This window comes from Dendropsophus ebraccatus, chromosome 11, assembly GCF_027789765.1.
Source record: "Dendropsophus ebraccatus isolate aDenEbr1 chromosome 11, aDenEbr1.pat, whole genome shotgun sequence".
Lineage (NCBI taxonomy): Eukaryota > Metazoa > Chordata > Amphibia > Anura > Hylidae > Dendropsophus > Dendropsophus ebraccatus.
Window position 1 is genome coordinate 94,203,985 of NC_091464.1, and position 22,556 is coordinate 94,226,540.

The 22,556-nt window shown below is 47.1% G+C and overlaps 1 long non-coding RNA gene across 1 annotated transcript in view; it reads right to left on the reverse strand.

Annotated features, from left to right (window-relative positions):
- Nucleotides 1–593: 593 nt before the first annotated feature.
- The window catches only part of LOC138768201 (uncharacterized), an 860,246-nt gene continuing 838,283 nt past the window's right edge, over nucleotides 594–22,556 (reverse strand). The window contains exon 3 of the long non-coding RNA XR_011358944.1: nucleotides 594–660. This is a non-coding gene — a long non-coding RNA (uncharacterized lncRNA). The remainder of the gene's footprint in view (nucleotides 661–22,556) is intronic.

Here is a 22,556-nt window from a genome sequence, read left to right on the forward strand (position 1 = left end):
TACATATCTAATATAACAGCCACAAGCTGCTACAACATACAGACAATACTGTAATAGGGAATAGCAGCGGCTTATAATAGTCACCAATTATCTCTTCACTGCTCCTCGCCAAGTCGGGTAGTTATGTTCCTGAATGTTTAGCTAGGGTGCAGGAGGATATGCCTGGCTGTGGTCTATGGAGTCTTGAGTTATAGATCAAGTTTGGCCGATGGAGACATCAGCTTTGCCTATAAGTGTCGATTCTTTCCTTGAGTATTGACAGAGGTTGCACCAAGGTGAACGGGATCATTATTTCTGGACGTTGTGCATTTCCCAATTTTTTTTTTTGTAGTAAAGAGAACAATGTGGTCATTGTAGACTAGACAACGTACATAGACCTGGCTGAAGTAACGTCGATCTCCATCTAAGCAACAACAATGGCAGAAATATGGACAGTAAACAAAGATTCTGCTGACTCGTCATTTCCTTTTCCATAAGTTGGGAGCAATTTGTTCAAATTCTCTTCAAGGGACAATGCATGTAAAAGCTATACAGGAAACAAATATTCAAGAAAATTTCAACAATTTCAACAGCAGATCCAGATCTCTGTGGAGAAAATGGCCGGTCAGATAGATCCAGATCTCTGTGGAGAAACATGGCCGGTCAGATGGATCCAGATCTCTGGGGAGAAATATGGCCGGTTAGATGGATCCAGATCTGTGTGGAGAAACATGGCCGGTCAGATGGATTTAGATCTCTGTGGAGAAAATGGCCGGTCAGATAGATCCAGATCTCTGTGAAGAAACACGGGCGGTCAGATGGATCCAGATCTGTGTGAAGGAACATGGCCAGTCAGATGGATTTAGATCTCTGTGGAGAAACATGGCCGGTCAGATGGATCCAGATCTGTGTGGAGAAATATGGCCAGCCAATTGGTAAAAGCAGCATGAATCGATGAACCCTTCCAATTCCGGCTGGGAGGAGATGTGCTGTGACCTGGGGTTGCTAAGTGTTGCTAGCACTTGCATAGCTGGTGTTTTGAATAGGTACTTGTCATGGTGGCCTGGAATGATGATACCCACCCTCGGGAACACTGGCACTAGGCTTTGTAAAAGGTAGCACTAGCTGTGTGTGGGTGCAGGTGCAAAGGAGTCCACTATTTAACCAAGATATAACTTTACTTAAAAACTCTTTGGGGCAATACAATAAAATGAAATGAGTGCAAATGATAGTCACAAAAATTGGTTTATAACAAAGTCCTTTCTCATGATGGACAACATAGAAGGTAGGTGCTTGTTGTAGTGTAGGTGCTTGTTGTAGTGAGGTAGTAAGCAGAAGGTGGTAAGTAGGAAGTAGGTGTTAATTAAGAGAAGTAAGGATCAGGCAGGGCCTGGTCCCCGCGCACTCATGGCATCATTGGCGCCCCACCCTGAAGCTGTGTGAGCTGTCAGCTCCACCCTGACTCCTCTGCACCGCAAGGAGCACCAACCAACCCCCCCGGATGTAACCTGGAACTGATCTCTGAGGGATCCTCCGGCAAGGGCAGTGATGACGGGTTGAAGAAGAGAGAAGGAGCCAGAAGAGAGAGAGACAGTATTAGGTGAGCATAATTTTTGTTTGTTTGTTTTGGAGCAATGCAGGGGGACATTATAACTATATGGGGGACATTGCAGGGGGGCATTATTACTATATGGGGGACATTGCAGGGGGACAATATAACTATATGGGGGACATTGCAGGGAGACATTATAACCAGGGCCGTTTCTAGTGGCGGGCAGGCCGGGCGACCGCACAAGGTGCCGACAGCTAGGGGGCGCTGGCTGCCTGGCCGCCCGCCCCATTAGCTGCCCAGATCGCCGCCACCCCGCCCGGCGTGCGCCCCCCGGGCCGGTCCCTCCAGGCAGCCGGATCTAGTACAGTGAGCTTCCGGCACAGGCAGACTGTCACACACCTGCCCGGAAGCTCACTGCTGTAGCCCCGCAGCGCCCGGACTTCTCTCTTCTGTTTGGCAGTGGACATGTGACGTGATCACATGACCGCCGCTGAGGAAAGAAGTCCGGGCGCTGCGGGGCTACAGCAGTGAGCTTCCGGGCAGGTGTGTGACAGTCTGCCTGTGCTGGAAGCTCACTGTACTTACAAGATCAGCTGCCAAACAGAGGGAGACGCTGCCGCAGGATCCAGGAGAGGTGAGTGTATTTTTTTTTCTCAGAACTGCTAGAATGTGGGGGCTACAATGGGGCCAATAGTATGGAAGGCTACACGGGGGGGGGAGGCTACATGGGGGGATGGCTATACTATAGGGGGCTATTTGGATGGGGGGCTACTCGGGGGGAGAGCTATACTATGGGGCTCTACTCAGGGGGAGAACTATACTATGGGGGGCTACTCAGGGGGAGGGCTATACTATGGGGGCTACTTGGGGGAGGGATATACTTTGGGGGGCTAGGCTATACTTTGGGGGTCTACCCAAGGGGAGGGCATTACTATGGGGGGCTACACAGTGGGTCTATACCATGGGGGGCTACACAGGGGGAAGGCTATCCTGTATGGGGCTATTACTATCTGTACTGCACAGGGGGATTAGTACTATAAGGGGGAACACTGGGGGGATTATTACTATAAGGGGGAGCACAGGGGGGATTATTACTATGGGGGGGCACTGGGGGATTATTACTATTGGGGGGCAAAGAGGGGATTATTTCTATGGGGGGCACAGGGGGATTATAACTATAGGGGAAAGCACAGGGGGGATTATTACTATGGGGATAGAGCACAGGGGGATTATTACTATAAGGGGAGCACAGGGGGGGATTATTACTATGGGGGGAAGCACAGGGGGATTATTACTATATGGGGGCACAGCAGGGGATCCTACATACAGGGGGCAACCCACATACCTACTGACTTCACTGCACATGACACAAAAAAGTGGAAGTTGTTGTAAAAGTGCAGAGCCTAAGATGTTTGACTGGCAAGTTCAGAAGAGACGAATTGTAGCTGGAAGAAATCATCATGGAGGTCTGGGCCAGAAGGAAAGGAAAAGAGAAGTGACGCCTCAGATCCAAGAAGACGTCACCTGTAAGTCGCGGAATTACTTCTTTTTTTTTTTCTTTTTTTTTTTTTTGGGGGGGGGGGGGGGCGCTTTTAGCAAGATTCGCCCTGTAGTCCAAATTACCTAGAAACGGCCCTGATTATAACTATATGGGGACATTTCAGGGGGACATTATTAGTATATGGGGGACAATGCAGGGGGATTATAACTATATAGGGGACATTGCAGGGGGACATTATAACTATATGTGGGACATTGCAGGGGCATTATAACTATATAGGGGACATTGCAGGGGGACATTAAACCTACATGGGGGACATTGCAGGGGGACATTATTACTATATAGGGGACATTGCAGGCGGACATTATTACTATATAGGGGACAATGCAGGGGGCATTATAACTATATAGGGGACATTGCAGGGGCACATTATAACTATATGGGGGACATTGCAGGGGCACATTATAACTATATGGGGGACATTGCAGGGGCACATTATAACTATATGGGGGACATTGCAGGGGGACATTATTACTATATAGGGGACATTGCAGGGGGACATTATTACTATATGGGGGACAATGCAGGGGGTACATTATTATTACTATTAGGGTGCCTTCACACCTACCGACTCGCAGCGTAAATCTCGCTGCAAGTCTGGCAGGTCCTGGCAGTTCACTGTCACTACATACTCGCAGCGGTCTGAACGACCGCTGCGTGTATGTAATTCTGCCAGCCCTTTAACCCCTTTTGCTCCCGCTCTGTATACATTACCTCTCCACCCTGCACGGGGTCCCGGCGTACTGCTCTCCGCCCGGCCAATCAGTGGCTGCGGCTGGGCAACACACTGATTGGCCGGGCGGGAGAGCAAGACAGCGGGACCCCGTGCAGCAAGGAGAGGTAACGTATATACAGACACAGCAGGGCGGGAGCCGAAGGGGTTAAGGGGCCGGCAGGGTTAAGGGGTCGATCAGACCGCTGCGAGTATGTAGTGACAGTGAACTGCCAGGACCTGCCAGACTCGCAGCGAGATTTACGCTGCGAGTCGGTAGGTGTGAAGCTACCCTAAGTGGGGCAATGCAGGGGACATTATTAGTATATGTGGGGCAATGCAGGGAGACTTTATTAGTATATGTGGGGCAATGCAGGGGGTACATTATTTTTATATGAAGACATAGCAGGAGGCATTATTACTATATGGAGGATATAGCAGGGGATCCTACATAAAGGGGGCAATCCACATACCTGGTGACTTTAGTGCACCAAGCAGAATTACTACAGTTTGGGAGCCTATGGGTGGGAAAAGGGAAGGAAGTTGCTGGAAATGTGCGGAGCCTGAGATGTTTGTCTGTCAGGTTCTGAAGAGATGAATTGTAGCTGCAAGAAATCTTCCTGGTGGTCTGGGCCAGATTGAGAGGAAAAGTAAAGTGACGCCCCAGATCACAGAAGACGTCACCTGTGAATCACTGAATGATGTTTTTCAATTCAGTAGAACATTATTTGGTAGAGGTGCAACACCGCTCTATGCCGTAATATGTACACTGCTTCTTCCTAGTCTGCCGAGATGACTTGTAGTATGACTTGTATAGAAGAAGAAGAAGCTTGTACTCATGGTTAAGACTGAGAAAGAGAATAAAGACCGCCATATGCCAGAGATGTCCACTGAGTGTCAGGTCTGGTGGTATGTGTCCCAGGGTTGCACAACTGGGCAAAGCTAACCCCGAGTAGGTTGAGCAGGTTACAATGGAGTACTTCAGTTAAGGCAGACATTTCTGGATAGTCCTGAAGAGTAGAATATCCCAGGCGTAGGCAAGGTGTACATAGGTTATCACACCTCTTACATAGGTTATCACACCTCTGGGCTAGAACTGCATAGCATTTAGTGTAAAGTATCTCACAGCAACTATCCTCTCTCTCTACAAACTGCAACTAACTGAGAAGGACCAGAAGACCCTGGGCCAGGCCTGGCTGTAACTGCAGCAGCAACTCTCTCTCTCTCTCTCTCTCTCTCTCTCTCTCTCTCTCTCTCTCTGTTTCTTTCCTACACCACAGAAGACTAAAGGAAAGCGACCCTCCCACCAAGAACTAACTTGTTTAAAGAGGGGTGACTGGGACTAACCTCCTATTGGTGGGGAAAGTGCTGAAAGAAAGTGGTGAAAGCGTGTAATAGGGTGAGAGAGTGTGAGGCACCTAAACCAGTGATTGGATAAAACAATGCAGAAATACAAGCAAACTTACCCCTTTACATCCTTTTAGCTGTGCTTGAGATTAGGGAAAGTGAGATGTGGTGCACCATCGATGATGTAGTGCTGATGGTTGTGACAGCTCGGCCAAAGATGTAAGTGTTGTGACGCCAGTGCTAGTCCAGCACACAGATGTGATGTTGGTACCTGCTTTTATGTTGTGGCTGGCTGTACTCCCATGAAATTTTCGGTGACCTGATGGGCTGTAATGGGTCCCTTGTCACAGTAGTCCTGAGTGGCAATTGACCCACCCGGACTATCGGTACCACCACCCACGGATGTGTATAGGTGCTAGTGCTGATAAAAAGATAAAAAGTCCCAGTGATAAAAAATAGAACAGCTTTACTGTACAGTTTCTTGAGAATACAGAATACTTTGACAGTAGATAGCTTACCTTGTTATAAACTTTAGTACTTCACTGGATCTGTACTGTGGTGATACTTGTAAGTACTGAATACAATACAGGTAGTTGTAGTGGTGCTTAGATAGTTGAGAGTTTAGAGTAGAGTGGAGCAGAGGAGAGGAGAGGAGTTTGTCAAGGGAGTCCCAACCCAAAGTAGTACTGTTCTCTGCCAGGACTTTAGAGAGAGATACTTGAGAGTGAGAAGTTTACTTGTGTCCATGTTTAGACTATTGTCTGACCACCTTCTGCCCTACAGTGTCGAGTTACCTGTCCTAATAGGGTGACTCAAGCCCCAGACGTACTTACCTGGGTGAAGCTAAGTGTCTGAACCTTCCCGCTGTTATCTGCACTGCGCGATAGGATACGTAGACCCTCCAGCAGCTTTGTCCTGTCCAGGCTAGTTCCTCTGTGTTGTAGGATACTGTCTTGCACTCTGTAGAGTGGTTCTCAGCATGGGCTGGGTTTATACCCGACTTGTTTTCCTTGTAGTGTTTAGCACTGCATAGTGAATATAGATAGAAAAAGGAAAATGAGTGTCTCTAGTCTTCATACACATGAGTGTCAGACTCGCTAACACAACTGGACTGTCCCGGACAGGGGTCCTGGCAAAACCAGTCCCTGGCTTGGCTAAAGCAGGGACATCTGCTCTGTGTGTCCTCCTCCCATGAGAATCTGAGTAAGACTGACGCTACACTTCCTCCCACCAAGTTACTCTTTCCTACAGGGGTGCGTGAAAGACCCTGTGAGTGGTGGAAAACAATGTGTGCAAAGAGAAAAAAGAGAAAGGATTGGCTAGAAAAGAAGAAAATGTCCATTGGTCAATAAAAGTACACCATACATAAGAATCAGTAACCCTTTGCTTACTCCAGCTGTGCAATAGAAAAGAGCATACATAAAAAACACTGACATCTAGTGGCGAAACCAGAGAATGCTACCTTCATCACCGCTTTGAGTAAGAAACCTTTGTGACAGGTGTGACGTAAGAAACACCCATGGTGGAACACCACAGAGACACCAAGTGCGAAACAACATCCATCATCACAGAGTGTGACACCTGACAGAGATTCCTCTTTATAGGTGGAATAAAAATTAGTAGCGCACCTGACAGTACAGAGGTAATGGGGGAAGGGTACTTTTTTGGTGCACCCTTGCTCCTCTGATACCTGCTGTATTTCCTGCTGCTGCTCTGGACATGGACATGGACACTTCCTGACATGGACAGAGGTGGCAGCAGAGAGCACTGTGTCATACTGGAGAGACTACACCACTTCCTGCAGGACCTACAGCAGCTGATATGAACTGGTAGACTGGAAACTTATATATAAAAGAAATCTACAAATCTATTGATTGAAACAAAAAGATTTTCGCCAGAGTACCTCTTTAACAATTGACTCTCCTGTCAGCAAAGCCGCAGATTTCACGACCCACATTTCCATGTACTCAGCCCAAAAAAGGGAACGTTTTGGATTAGAGCAGATATGTGCGAAATCGCATGTTTATCCCATATGTAATGTCACTATTAACCCTACGCTGGCAGTCCTCTCCAGTGTGGACCCGCAGCCAGGAACCTACATACATTACATGGTGATGTAGCTCTTACATAATACAATAGAGCACAAGCCGCCGCCATCTGCAGCTCCGGGGCCATTATCTCTACCTGTGTCTCCTTTACTAAGATGAAAGCTCAATCACAGATGACAGCGCGTAAGAACGGCCTATTATCAGCTATCATCATTACCGTGTGCTGCAAATGTCACCGATATGACAGGCTCAGTGGGTAAGGATGGCGCCAGCACCACCGAGACTTCCCACAACACCACCGAAAACATAAAAGGACACTGGAAGCTGAAGCTACTTACAAAGTACTTAAAGGGCACCGAGGCTGACAAACTTTTACTCTAAGAAACTAGAAGGATAATTTATTTGGATTAGACTTCGCTCCTTGGTTTTGTTTCGGGTCCGGCGTCTCTGTCCACAAAACACACAGACTTGTACCTTCCAGTTGCCACCACTAGGGGGCGATCTGAACTCTGCTGTTATAGTCCCAGCAATAGGCAATAAGGAGTATATGGAGGAGCCGTCCTCTGTACTGGAGGAGCCCTGGAGCTTTCATAAAAATATTAGGAAAATGCTCCATTGTATAATAGTGAGAGGAGGTCAGAAGCAGCTCAGTGCTCCCTCCTTAAAGGGGTTCTCCAGCATTAGAAAAACATGGCCACAGCATGACTCTTGTCTCCAGTTGGGGTGCAGGTTCTGTGCCTTAGTTCCATTAAAGTGAATAGTGGTTAGTTGCAAACCGCACTGGACCTGGAGACAAGAGCAGTGCTGTCTCTGGGAGAAAGTGGCCATGTTTTTCAATAACCCCTTTTAGTTAGTCTTCTACCCAGAGCCATTCCAGACAGGAATCATTGCTCCCACTTTGCTTTACAGGACTCTGAGTATTCAAGAGACAAAGCAGGATAAAGACCGGGGCCATAGAGGTACATCCCCGGCTAGATACCCAAATAGATTCTGACCCTTTACCCTTTTATTTCCTTACTGTTCCTTTCCCCTGGCATCTCCTCACTTCTGGGCACCACTGCACACAAGATCCTGGCACTCCCCTAATGAGCTGGTGTGTCAGGCCCTTTTACCCCATGAGCCGTTGTGCCAGGCCCCCTTACCCTCATGAAATGGTGTGCCAGGCCCCCTTACCCTCATGAAATGGTGTGCCAGGCCCCCTTACCCTCATGAAATGGTGTGCCAGGCCCCCTTACCCTCATGAAATGGTGTGCCAGGCCCCCTTACCCTCATGAAATGGTGTGCCAGGCCCCCTTACCCTCATGAAATGGTGTGCCAGGCCCCCTTACCCTCATGAAATGGTGTGCCAGGCCCCCTTACCCTCATGGGCCAGAGATGGCTCCATCACCATCAGGGGCTTGGCCTGTGGGACCACTCAGTTATGGGGCCCAGTAGCAGCGTTGATCCCTAGTGCCTTCCATGCTTATTTCCTGAGTTGTTATTATTGTGCATTGAGGGGCAATAAGAGTTTACATTGATTTTTCTTGGGCAGCATTGCCGTTTCTCTCATGTTAAAGTTGTGGTGAAGTATTCTAAAGTTTCACCACTAGGTGTCAGTGTTTTCTATATACTTATGTGTTTATATGCACAGCTGAGGAAGGTAATGGGTTAAGTTTCTGTTGTACCATGTGTTTGTTACTGACCAATAGGAGGTGCTTTCCCTTTCTCTGCCTATCCCTGCTCTCTACACACTGACCCCCTGAAGGAGGAGTAAGTTAGCTCTGCGTGGGAGGAAGTATGCAGTTTAGTCACCTAAGTGTACAGATGCAGCAAGAGACTATAGTGCAGTGCAGGTAACTAGGACACCCCGGACACCTAGCTACACCCAGATAACCACGACTGGGGCTTGTACTACCCTACTGGGACAGGTTTGACAATACCAGGGGTCAGAAGGTGGTCAGATCAAAGTCTATACACAAGTACAGGTAACACTTCACTACAAAGATATCGTCAGGTTCCGGCAGAGTACATTGCTACATTGGGTAGGAGCTTCTCTGGCCAACTCCTCTCCTCTATTCTACAAGCACCGCCACAACCACCTCTCTTACTTCTTATCAAGCACCTCCGCAAGCACAAAGGTCAAGCACTAGAGTCTGTGTAAAGATTTATCTATTTTGTGAAACGTGTCCTGTTATACTAAGAAGCCTGACAGTAAAGCTGTTCTATTTTTATACTACTGGGACTTTGTCATCTTCTATACGCACCAGCACCTATACACACAGCAAAGCACACCTTGGGTTATTTTTCCCCTTTTTGTGGGTGGCGGTACTGATAGTCAGTTGCCACTCAGGACTACCGTGACAAGAGCCCAAGGGAACCGCAACAACCTGGAAGGCTACTAACTATTTGGGGAACACAGCCAGCCATACAAACAAGCAGATACCAACATCACACCTGTGTGCTGGACTAGCACTGGCATCACGACACTAACACCTTCGGCTGAGCTGACAAACGCCAGTACTAACATCATCCGGTGGCCCGCCACAATTGATGTAGGAGAGAATAGTGAGTGTCTCATATAATTTATATTACAGACTGTAGGAAGCAGGTCAGTGTGAGTTAGTGGAGCTGAATGATGGTGTTGGAGCAGCAGATGTCTGGTGCTGTCCTGGTGCAGGATCCCGGGGTGCTGCGCCTCGGTCTCTGTTGGTGACAGATGTTTGCTGCTTTGATGCGGTGTGTGCAGCGCGACGCCTGCAACCTGTTCTCCCTTATGTGATCCGTGCACGTCCTCCATTCTTTATTCATCATCATTGGTATTTTATGAGGAGCGAAGCTCTGCAGGGATCTATAGAGAGTGTAATGCAGCTGCTCCAGCAGAGATGAAGAGCCCCTGCACCCTATCAGAAGCGTATATATATATATATATATATATATATATATATATACATACAATGGAGACACATCACATGTTCTTAGACACCAAAGAGACTTTGCCGACTCTCTATATCGATGTAACATCAGGAAGATTTCATACACAATATATATGGGAGCTATGAGGGAATATCTAATATACTATGGGGCTCTAGTGCATAACACTTAACCCATTCCTGTTATTTTATTGCCCAAGATGGCGCCGTATTAGTGGTGGTCTGGGCTAATGACCTGTAATAGAATTACAATCACTATCACTGGATCCACAATCCTTATAATGATGCAATACTTCAATATCCTTCATACATCCTTACTGTGACATCTGCCTCTAGGGGGAGCTCACTGCATACAGGTTTTTAAAGATTTAATAGCACTCCTAGAGGTGGTCAAAGGAATTACAGCCTGTAACTGCTCATAGATTCAGAAACCCCGCCTATGTTTTACTATTCAGCTGGGCTGCTCGGGATGCTATGTGTCCATGTGGTTCCCTCTCTGTGTGCTGCTGACCACACACAACCCCTGCCACTCTCTGTGCTCTACCCTGGCTGCTTCCATGATGGCGTCAGGACCTGCCCCTAATCTAGGGCCTGGGCAGTAGCTTCCATTTGATTCCATTACAATGCAGAAGCACTATGTCCTGGTTTCCCTGGTAAAAACTTGACTTATTCATGATTCCTGCTCTGACCTTCTGCCTGATTCTCATCTTGATAAAACTCTGCCTGTCCCGATCTTCTGCCTGATCCGCATCTTGCAAGATCTCTGCGTGTCCCGATCTTCTGCCTGATCCGCATCTTGCAAGATCTCTGCGTGTCCCGATCTTCTGCCTACTCTTACTTTCTGCTGATCCTCCTCTTGGAATAAGTCTGGCTGCCCTGTCCTAACCACAACCTAACAGATTGCATCTTTTGCCCTCATTATAGTAGCTTATGGGTATGGGGGTAGCAACTTTGGGATTCCCTGTGGTAAAGTCAATATCTCCTTCTGGGGAATAAGGGTGAAGAATTACATCGACTATTATATACAGTCATTGGGTTAGGCCAAAGCTGAGTCTGCACACTCTGGTAAGTGACACCACAGTAGTATTAACCAATGGTGGCAAAGATAAAAGTGGCACCGATACTGCACCATGGAGCCAGTATATATGCCATTACCAGGGGTGCTTTAGGTGATATACAACAGGTGGGCTCTAGTGTTTTCCCTGGGGCACTTGTCACGGTGGCCAGGAGTGTCGTTACTCACCCCCAGGCACATGGCTTTATGTGTAATTTGACTTAAAGGGGGAAAAGGGGGCTGCCTTGGGGAACTTGCCAAGTTAGTACAGTAGTCTGCCGGGAAGAGCATGACTTTAGTGTTTCGTACTCACGGTTAGAAGAACTCAATAGAAGACTGCCTTTTGCCAAATCAACCCAGAGACTGCCAGGTTCAGTAGCACGAGTCCCAGGCTTAAACTAATGGGCAAAGCTAACCCCTCAGGATTACCCGAGAAGGTTGAGCAGTAGCAGTGGGATACTTCGGCTTAGGTTCTTTGTCCCACTGAGGTTCAATCCCTGGACTTGGTAGATTGTCCTGACTGTTAAGAGGGATCCTAGGTGTAGACAAGGTGGACCCAGGTGACAGTTACTCCACCTTTGGGCTTAGCACTGCATCTTTTTTACTCAAAAAGAATCTGTGTGGTGGGCTGCCTGTGGCAGCTGCGACCGGTCACTTGCTAGATGGTACTCTGTGACTCTACTGCTGCGGTGGTTGGTCTGTGGAATATAGATAAGCCAGGTGGTAGGTTGTCGAGACGCCAGTGCTAACTCAGCACACAGGTATGGAGGCACACCTGCTTTTAGTTTTTTCTGGCTGGCTATACTTTTCCCCAATGGTCAGTGACCTGCCGGGTTGTGATGGGTCCGTTGTGCACTTATCACGGTGGTCCGGAGTGGAGATATGGCTCACCTGGACTGTCGGTACCGCCAATCACAGCATGTGCTCTGCGGGAATTTTAGAAGAAGAAGAAGAAGAATTGAAGAGAATACTTGAGAGAAGAAGAATACTTGTAAATACTTTTGTCCTGCAGTGTCGATTTACTCGTCCTATCAGGGTGACACAAGTGGGGCAGTCCTAGTTACCTGAGTTAAGCGAAGTGTCCGAGGGTGTCCCAGTATCACCTGGGTTGCAAAATGGAGTACGTAGGCTCCTAGCTGTTCTCTTTCCAGATCAATTCCTCTACTTTAAGGCTGCATTCCCACGTTCCGTGATCCCGACGGATCACGGACGTGGAATGCATGTACCGGAGTCCCCCCGTGCCCGGACAGCATCTGTAATTAGATGCTGGGAGCGGAGGAGACTGTATTCATAAGCACCGCGCTGTAGTAACAGCACCGCGCGGCTGATTCATTACAGTGCGGCGCTTATGAATACAGTCTCCCCCGCTCCCAGCATCTAATTACAGATACTGCCCGGGCGCGGGGGGACTCCGGTACATGCATTCCACGTCCGTGATCCATCAGGATCACGGAACGTGGGAATGCAGCCTTAGGATACTGTCCTGCACTGTGTTTAAGATGTTCATGGTGTGGGTTGGGGTGATCCCTGACTTGTCCTCTCTTTAGGTGTTTAGCACTGCATCTTGAAGATAAGGGTTGGTTTAAAGAAAGTCTCTGTGTTCTCCATAGGTGTCTGTCTACTACCACCCTCCAGACCAGACTACTCTGGACTGAACTGAACTTACTAAGTGGGTCTACACTACCTCTCCCCATGTGACAACTTCCTACAGGGTGTATGTACCAGCTCCTGTGAGTGGTGTAGAAGAGAGTGCGAGAACAAAGGAGGTCAGAGATCGGTGAAAGAGAAGGGTAACTCTCATTGGTGTGCAGATCACAAACAAAACAATAACCCTTACATGACTACAGCTGTGCAACAGTTACAAATATTAAAAAACAGTCACCTCTTGTGACAAAATTTAAATATACACCTTCATTACCACATTGTTTCCTACAGTACAAGGCTTTTGCGAGGGGTGTTCAAACTAGCAACACCCGTGGTGGGACACCACATCTGTAGCTATGGTTCCTGACAAGGACAAGACTCTCTGCAGCAGGGACTCTCTAGCTGTGTCTATCTCCATCCACCTCCCACCAGAAACTAACCAGTTTATATGGGGATGACCGGGTCAAACCTTGTATTGGTGGGGAAAGTGCTAGAGAAAAGAGAAGGAATAAGTGTAATAGGTGGATGGTGTGTGAGGTTCCTGCACCAGCGACTGGTCAAAACAGTGAACAGCAAGAACACACAGTTAACCCTTTTACCTTCAGCTGTGCTTAACAGACAGGGGAGAGTGAGACACCAAGTGGTGATAGCGCGGAAAGGCGGCCATCATCCCAGAGTCTGACACCGGACAGAGATACCTTTAGGGTCCATTTACACAGAAAGATTATCTGCCAGACATTTGAAGCCAAAGCCAGGAACAGACTATAAACAGAGATCAGGTCATAAAGGAAAGCCTAAGATTTTCCCTCTTCCTGGCTTTGGCTTTAAATCTTTGGCAGATAATTTTTCTGTGTAAATGGACCCTTAGACAGATGGTATAAGACTTAGTGGCACAGCTGTGCCGGGACACTACATATACATACTGACTCCGCTCATATCAGAACATCCTTGCAAATTGCGCAATTTTGCACTTCAATAGTAATGAGAAGAAGTGTGTGGCAAAAATCGTGCAGCCATTCGCTCGTGTGGTGAGTAAGGATGGAGGCAATGGCAGCTTAGGTGCCACCCAGCATTATGTCACATTGACCCATGTCACCATTTTTTTTCCGAATGAAGGACTGGCCGCTCAGCCAATCAGTGACTGGAGCAGCGTCCCGACCCCAGTCACTGACTGGCTGAGGAGTCTGTCCATCATCCGTGACTTGTCAGCTCTGGAGATCCCGCAGCCAGGCAGGGGTCCTGAGGCAAGTCCTGCCGCTCACCGCAGGCATGGGGAGAGGGAAGTTTATAGTTATCAAATTCCCCCCTGCCCCTGCCAGCTGCTCAATTTCTGAAAATGGATGGACTTCTTTAATATTTCCTGGTGGTAAATAAGGTCAATAGATTTTATTCCTGATGCCCTATGGAAGTAAGAAGGGTTAATAGTAACATCCCTGGTGACCTAGAGTAACAGTTAGGTTTATGAACATATCCTGGTGGTCTAGAGTAATAAGAAGTAAATGTTAACATCCATGTTGGTTGAGGGAAGCAAAAGGAGTTAAAGGTAATATCCCTGGTGGTCTACATTAATAAAATAGTTAATAGCAACATGTTTTGTGGTCTAGGTTAATGAATGGGTTCAAAATAACATCCCTGGTGGTCTGGGGTAGTAAAGGAGGCAATGGTGACTTTGCTGGTGGTATAGGGTAGTAGGGGTAGTTAATAGACACATCCCTTGTGGTAGCAAAAGAAGATATTGTGATATCCCTGGTGGCAGGGCCGGCGTTAGGGGGGGGCAAGCAGGGCAAATGCCCAGGGCCCCCATCCCCCAGGGGCCCCCTACCGCAGTTCCAGTGGAGAGGAGAGCACAGACAGCGTCCTCCAGCGTCTGGCAGTGATCCCCGGCTGCTGCCATCAGGGGTCACGCAGAGGCTGCAGGACGCTGGGCTGGTGTCTGCTCCCCCTCCCCCTCCCTCCAGCTCCTCTCACTGCACGTGACTTCCTGCTCTGGTGTGGAGCTGTCGGGACGATGGAGGAGAGGGCTGCCGGGTGAGGATGACAGCCTGCTGCTGCTGCAAGGTACATGAGGGGGATTCACCACTACAACCAGCATGCTAGAGGGAGTAAGTATTCTGTACATGTAGTGTGTAATGTGTATGAATGTAAGTGTATAATGCATGAATGCAGTGTGTGTTACATGTCCTGTGTATAGTGTGTGGACTGGATGGTTTGTATCTGTATAATGTGTTTTCATGGGTGTGTGAGAGTGTGTGTATATATATATATATATATATATATATATATATATATATATATATATATATATATATATATATATATAATGGTGTGTGTATAAGCACTGCTGACTCCAAGTGTTGAGGTGAATAGACTGTACATAGGAGCTGCAGCCATTCTCCCGCCTCATCAGTCCTATGTAATTGCTGCAGCTCCTATGTATAGTGTATGATGACATCACCAAGGCAATACGGTGTATTTTATTGAGAAAAAAATAAGGTGTTATTCAGTCCTTAGGTGGTGGTCACTGCATGGCGGTAATATTGGTCTGTATATAGTGTCATTATGCAGTGGTCACTCTTTGGCATTAATATTGGTCTGTATATAGCGTATATACTGTATATAGTCATTACTGCCATAGATTGACTACCACATAATGACACTATACAGACCAATATTACCGCCATACAGTGACCACCACATAATGACTCTATATACACACTATATACAGACCAATAGTACAACCATAGAGTGATCGCCACATAATGTTGGTCTGTATATAGTGTGTATATAGAGTCATTATACAGGGGTCAGTCTATGGCAGTAATTTTGGTCTGTATATAGAGTGTATATAGAGCCATTATACAGGGGTCAGCCTATTTCAATAATATTGGTCTGTATATAGTGTGTATATAGAGTTATTATGTGGTGGTCAGTCTATGGCGGTAATATTGGTCTGTATATAGCGTATATATAGAGTTATTACTGCCATAGATTGACTGCTACATAATGCCTCTATATATACACTATATACAGACCAATAGTACAGCCATAGGGTGACAGCCACATAATATTGGTCTGTATACAGTGTATATAGAGTCATTTATTATACAGTGGTCAGTCTATAGCGGTAATATTGGTCTGTATATAGTGTATATAGAGTCATTATGGGGCGGTCACTTTATGGTGGTAATATTGGCCTATATATAGTGTGTTTTCTTCAATAACGGTATGGAGGTAATATTTGGTCCTGATTATAGTGATTTTTTTAAATAATTTTTTTTAAAGCAATTCATATAAATAGTTCTTGTGTTTACACCACTAGCGGTAGTCCTGACATGTAGGGGCAGTCCTGGCATTTAGCGGCTGTCCTGGCATTTAGCGGCAGTCCTGGCATGTAGCGGCAGTCCTGGCATTTAGCGGCAGTCCTGGCATTTAGCGGCAGTCCTGGCATGTAGCGGCAGTCCTGGCATTTAGCGGCAGTCCTGGCATTTAGCGGCGGTCCTGGCATGTAGCGGCAGTCCTGGCATGTAGCGGCAGTCCCAGAATGTGATTTTTTTAAATAATTTTTTTTAAAGCAATTCATATAAATAGTTCTTGTGTTTACACCACTAGCGGCAGTCCTGACATGTAGGGGCAGTCCTGGCATGTAGCGGCAGTCCTGGCATTTAGCGGCAGTCCTGGCATTTAGCGGCAGTCCTGGCATGTAGCGGCAGTCCTGGCATGTAGCGGCAATCCCAGAATGTAGGGGCAGTCCTGGCATGTAGGGGCAGTCCTGGCATGTAGGGGCAGTCCTGGCATTTAGCGGCAGTCCTGGTATTTAGCGGCAGTCCTGGCATGTAGCGGCAGTCCTGACATGTAGCGGCAGTCCCAGAATGTAGCGGCGGTCCTGACATGTAGGGGCAGTCCCGACATGTAGCGGCGGTCCCGACATGTAGGGGCGGTCCCGACATGTAGGAGCAGTCCCAAAATGTAGCGGCGGTCCCGGCATGTAGCGGCAGTCCTGACATGTAGCGCCAGTCCCGGCATGTAACCTTCTGAACTGAGTAAGGGCCCTAATACATGGAGCGAAAATTGTCCGAATCAGGATGCTATCGCTCTGTGAGGACACTGGGGAACATGATCAGGTAGTATAAATCACAGACACGGCCTGAGGACACCGGGGAACGTGATCAGGTAGTATATATCTTTATTGTTTACTATATACAGCAAGGATTGCACACACATCACTAATGATATACTGTATATATACACATAGGGGGAGATTTATCAAACATGGTGTAAAGTTAAACTGGCTCAGTTGCCCCTAGCAACTTATCAGATTCCACCTTTCATCACTCAGATTCTAAGTAGGTGGAATCTGATTGGTTGCTAGCGGCAACTGAGCCAGTTCTTCTTTACACCAGTTTGATAAATCTCCTCCATAGCTTTTGCTGTAGTAGGCTCTCTAAGCGAGCTCCATTCTACCAGATTGGCGCTCACTTCTGCAGAATATCAGGCCGTGTAATACGGCCTTAAAAGTGGCCGTACGCTTCCAATAACTGCTGGCTGAACAATCCTTCAGCTGACAATTATCTCTCCCATCTGGTCCCGTCCTCCCCATACACAGAAATTTGGCACATCTGAGTTTTCCTGTGTTTTCTATAAGAGGGGAAAGCCATAGCCATACAGATCTGATGGCGGCTTATCTCTCTTAGAACAAAGAGGTTGGGCATTGATTTTCCATCAAGCTCGACCCCCTATGTCCACTGATATCATCTGTCAGAGGACTGTCCAGAGAGCCCCATACACCTTACACTGATGGCCGAACCCACCACGAGCAACAGGTACCACCAACAAAAGAGTAAAATGTATGGGGACCTTAAATTGTTGCTAAAATATTTCAGCATTTGGGGCCCCACCTTTAACTTTGCCCAGGGCCACATCTAGTCTAAAACCGGCCCTGCCTGGTGGTCTAGATTGTGTGTATGTACTGGCTGGTGCACTATGTATGGGTATGTATGGATATGTGTATGTACGTGTTTGTGTCTATTTGTACAGTATGTATTTGTGGTTCTGTGTGTGTCTGTGTGTAGGTATGTGTACAGTATGTGTGTATATGCATGTGTTTGTGTGCATGTGTACAGTGTGTATGTGTGTATATGCATGTGTTTGTGTGCATGTATGTGTGTGTGCAGTATGTGTATGTGTGTATATGCATGTGTTTGTGTGTATATGCATGTGTTTGTGTGCATGCATATAGTGTGCATGTATGTGTGTGTGCAGTATGTGTATGTGTGTATATGCATGTGTTTGTGTGCATGCATATACTGTGCATGTATGTATGTGTGTGCGCAGTATGTGTTCGTGGGCATGTGTACAGTATGTATGGGTGTATACAGTGTGTATGTCTGTGTGAAGGTATGTGTATGTATGTATATCTGTGTGTGTGTGTGTGTATATATATATATATATATGTTTGTGTGTGTGTGTGTGTGTGTTCGTGGGCATGTGTACAGTATGTATGGGTGTATACAGTGTGTGTGTGTGTGTCTGTGTGAAGGTATGTGTATATATGTATGCATGTATGTATGTGTGTGTATATATGTGTGTGTGTGCGTGTGTGTTTGTGTTTATGTGTGCACATACATCTATATAAGCTGCGGCTACTTTTGTACGTGACTTTCACGGCCCATTTTTCTCCCTCTTAGTTGTAGATATATTTATATGATAATATTCTTAAATAAATGTAAGCTGTGCGGCAGGATAACACATGATGGCTGCCGGTCCGGGTTTGTCTGTATGTTGTGTCTTCCACAATAACTTAATCACCTCCCCTCTGCAGCAGCTTCTATATACGAGCCCCTCCACCCCTGCACTAATCCGATGACCTGTATATAAGGGGCGAGCTATACCTATACAGGTATACAGCGCACACATCTGCCTGACACATCACCCAAAGTACAGTGAGAAAAGTTCTCCTCTATACACATGACCCCACTGCCCCCTAGTGGTGAACACTGGGTATTGTAGGATAAACCACACACCCTAAATACATAGTAGTGAATGATGGAACGAGAAAACACAAAGAAAGTGAAGAATTCTGAGCGCAGCTCTGGATGTGGCCGGATTATAACACATGATGTCACCGGTATTGTAGATAAGTTGTAGAGCAACTGGCAGCTTTATTTCTCAGCTGTGATCCCTCTTCTGCTTCTTCTGTTCACCCAAATGACCCCCAAATCTGTCACATCCATCTCTATCAGACTTACGCAGAGCATCTCAGTAAAGCAACAGCTTCCGACGTGTTTGGAAAGGATTGTGGGTCACGATTAGAGACGAGCGAGGTCTAACATGCTGGAATGCTCGATACTACGGTATAGTGTTTTCCAATGCTCGGGTGCTCAATTCAAGTAAGGAACCCATTAAAGTCAATGGGAGACCGGAGACCGGAGCCAGGACCGTTTCTAGGTAATTTTAACTACAGGGCAAATTTTTTTTTTTTATTTGGTGTGTGGGGGGGGGGGGGGGGGGGGGGGGGGGGGGGGGGGGGGGGGGGGGTTGCTGTTGTTACTAGGGAGAAGCAGTGTGTGTATTATGGCATCGAGCAGTGTTACATAGTTAATATGGTTGAAGAAAGACACATGTCAATCTAGTTCAACCAAGAAAGGGATGGATACAGGGAAGGGGGGGTATACAAGGAGGGGATGGATACAGGGAAGGGGGTATACAAGGAGGGGATGGATAGAGGGAAGTGGGATATACAAGGAGGAGATGGATACAGGGAAGGGGGATATACAAGGAGGGGATGGATGGATGAAGGGAAGGGGGGTATACAAGGAGGGGATGGATGGAGGGAAGGGGGATATACAAGGAGGGGATGGATGGAGGGAAGGGGGTTATACAAGGAGGGGATGGATGGAGGGAAGGGGGATATACAAGGAGGGGATGGATACAGGGACGAGGGGTATACAAGGAGGGGATGGATACATGGAAGGGGACAGATGATGATAGGCACTATTCATATGCATTTATGTTATTTTGGTCTCTCCTGTTTTGAAGCCCTCCACTGTTGTTGCTGTGTCCAGATCCTGTGGTGACTGTTCCACAGATTGACAGTTCTCATTGTAAAGAAGGCTTGTCGCCTCCGGAGATTGAACCTTCTTTTCTCCAGTCGGAGGACGTGCCCCCTTGTCCTATTCAACCCTTTTCAACTTGAGGCAAAAAAAGTCATTGAGTGACTCACAGGTGACGTCTTCTTTGATCTGAGGCGTCACTTTTCCTCTCCTTCTGGCCCGGACCATCATGATGATTTCTTGCAGCAACAATTCATCTTTTCTGAACCTGCCAGACAAACATCTTAGGCTCTGCACTTTTACAACAACTTCCACTTTTTTGTGTCATATGCAGTAAAGTGAGTAGGTATGTGGGTTTCCCCCTGTAGGTAGGATCCCCTGCTGTGTCCCCATATAGTAATAATGTCCCCTGCTTTACCCCCTGATAGTAATAATGTCTCTGCTGTGCCCTCCATATAGTAACAATGTCCCCTGCTGTGTCCCCATATAGTAATAATGACCCCTGCTGTACCCCCTTATAGTAATAATGTCTCTGCTGTGCCCTCCATATAGTAATAATTTCTCCTGCTGTTCCCCATATAGCAATAATGCCTCCTGCTGTGCCTCCATATAGTAATAATGTCTCCTGCTGTGCCCTCCATATACTAATAATTCCCCAGATGTACCCCAATATAGTAATAATGCCTCCTGCTGTGCCTTCATGTAGTAATAATGTCCCCTATTGTGCCCCATATAGTAATAATGTCAATAGTAAAGTAAATAGATGTGGTCAGCGCCCAGTGTGATAAGTTCGTGCCTTCTCACATATCTTAGCAAATTTTGAGCACAAAGGTATACCTGTGGATTCCAGGGTGTAATAGCAAAGAAGAATCTGGAATCCTTCAACTCATATAGAACATTCAATTTTATTGTAGAATCTCTACTTTAGTGATGGGGCGGCCGGTCTGGGCAGATAATGTGGCGGGCGGCCGGGGGTGCGCGCAGATAAGTCAAGTCCGGGGGGTGCAACCAGCGTGCCCGTGTGGTTGCCTGGCCCGCCTGCCTCTAGAAACGGCCCTGACTGGAGCATTTCTTCAGGGGCCTCCTATTCGGCAGAGGGGAGGGTGTCTGTAAACACCACGGAAGTTGCGGTATTGGAGCTGGCACAGCTGGGGGAGCATAGATGCATCTAAGACCCCCAGCTCCCTGAATTACATCACTTTTACAGTCTGACAATATTGTGCACCAACCCCAAGAGAACGTCCAATTTAAAGTGGGTGAACTCCCCTCTCTCCTGGACATTTACTTGTAGAGAAACAAAACAAAAAAAATATTCCTCCAATACCCCTTAAAAGTCCTCCCATCTCTCACCTGAGTTCCCGTCATCTTTGATGACCATAGATGAGGGGGAACTCAAACTTCACCCACCAATGAAGCCACACTACGTTTTTGCAGTCCGTTGTTTCATCCATTATTTGCAAACAAAGGATGAAAAACCTCTGTATTTGTGTGCGTTAAAGATTGAGTAGAGTAGTGAAATATTCAAAAGCCCGAAATTCCATTTGAATGGACCACAATGTTCAACTATTCGATCAAATATCGAACCCCTTTGAATTCTATGGGAAAAAATGCTCGTTTCTTGGTGACCTCCAAGTGGTCGTGTGGTAAGTTGGCGGTGCTTATGGGGAGAGTTTTGGGTGGTCTCCTTGCTGGGTCAGGTGGTACGTTGTTGCGGTAGTTGAGTGGGTCTAGGGTCACTTGGGCACTTGTCACGGTAGCCTGGAGTGGTATAGGACCCACCCGTGACAGTTTAGCACAGTGGCAGCACTGTCAGTAAAAGGTTTACCCAAGTGTAAAGGTGTGTGGGTGCGAGTGCACAAGGATAGGCCAGAGTCCAATGCTTCAAAATAATAGAACGGCTTACTTGAGAGAACGTAATGCAATACACTGAAAATACCTCGGCAAGAAGTAGCTTTTCAGTAGAAAGAGGAGAGGAGAGGGGTTGCCTGAGGGGCCTTGTCCAATGTAGAAGTGTTCTCTGCCTGGAACAGTTGAGGTGAGTTGAGGAAGAGAAGAAGAAAAGAGAATAATCATACTCTTTTGCCCCCTAGTAGTGGGCTACCCGTCCTATGTGGGTAGTACGAGCCCCAGGCCTTGTTATCTGGGCTTAGCTGACTCCCAAGACTTCCTGGTTGTTTGGCACTGCACAGTGGAATACGTAGACATTCTGTACCTTTGTTTCACTGGGGTCAGTTCCTATGACTGCTGAGGTAACTGCCCTGCACTTTGTAGAGAAGGTTCCTGATGTTGACAAAGTGTTCCCTGTGTGGCTTCTCTCCTCTTGTTGAGTTCTAACAATGCACAGTGGTTCTGTTGCTAATAGGAAAAGAACGGTGGTTGCTTAGTTGTGTCCCTGCCAGACTTACTCCAGACGACAACTGACTAACACTCCAACCAACTCACTAACTCCTCCCACCAGGAACTAAGTACTTACTATAGGGGTCCGTGTAACCATTCCTGTGATTGGTGGGCTGCGTGTGTGTGCAGAAAGAAAGGAAGAAGAAGATAGGCTAGAAGAAGGAGGGAAAGCATCTGCACCTGTGAGTGGGTGAAATACATGTGACACAGACTTCAGCTGTGCATAGAATAAGTTACATGCAAACACAGTAGTGACACCTAGTGGGGAAAACACTAACTGCAGTGTATACCTCATCCAGTGGCC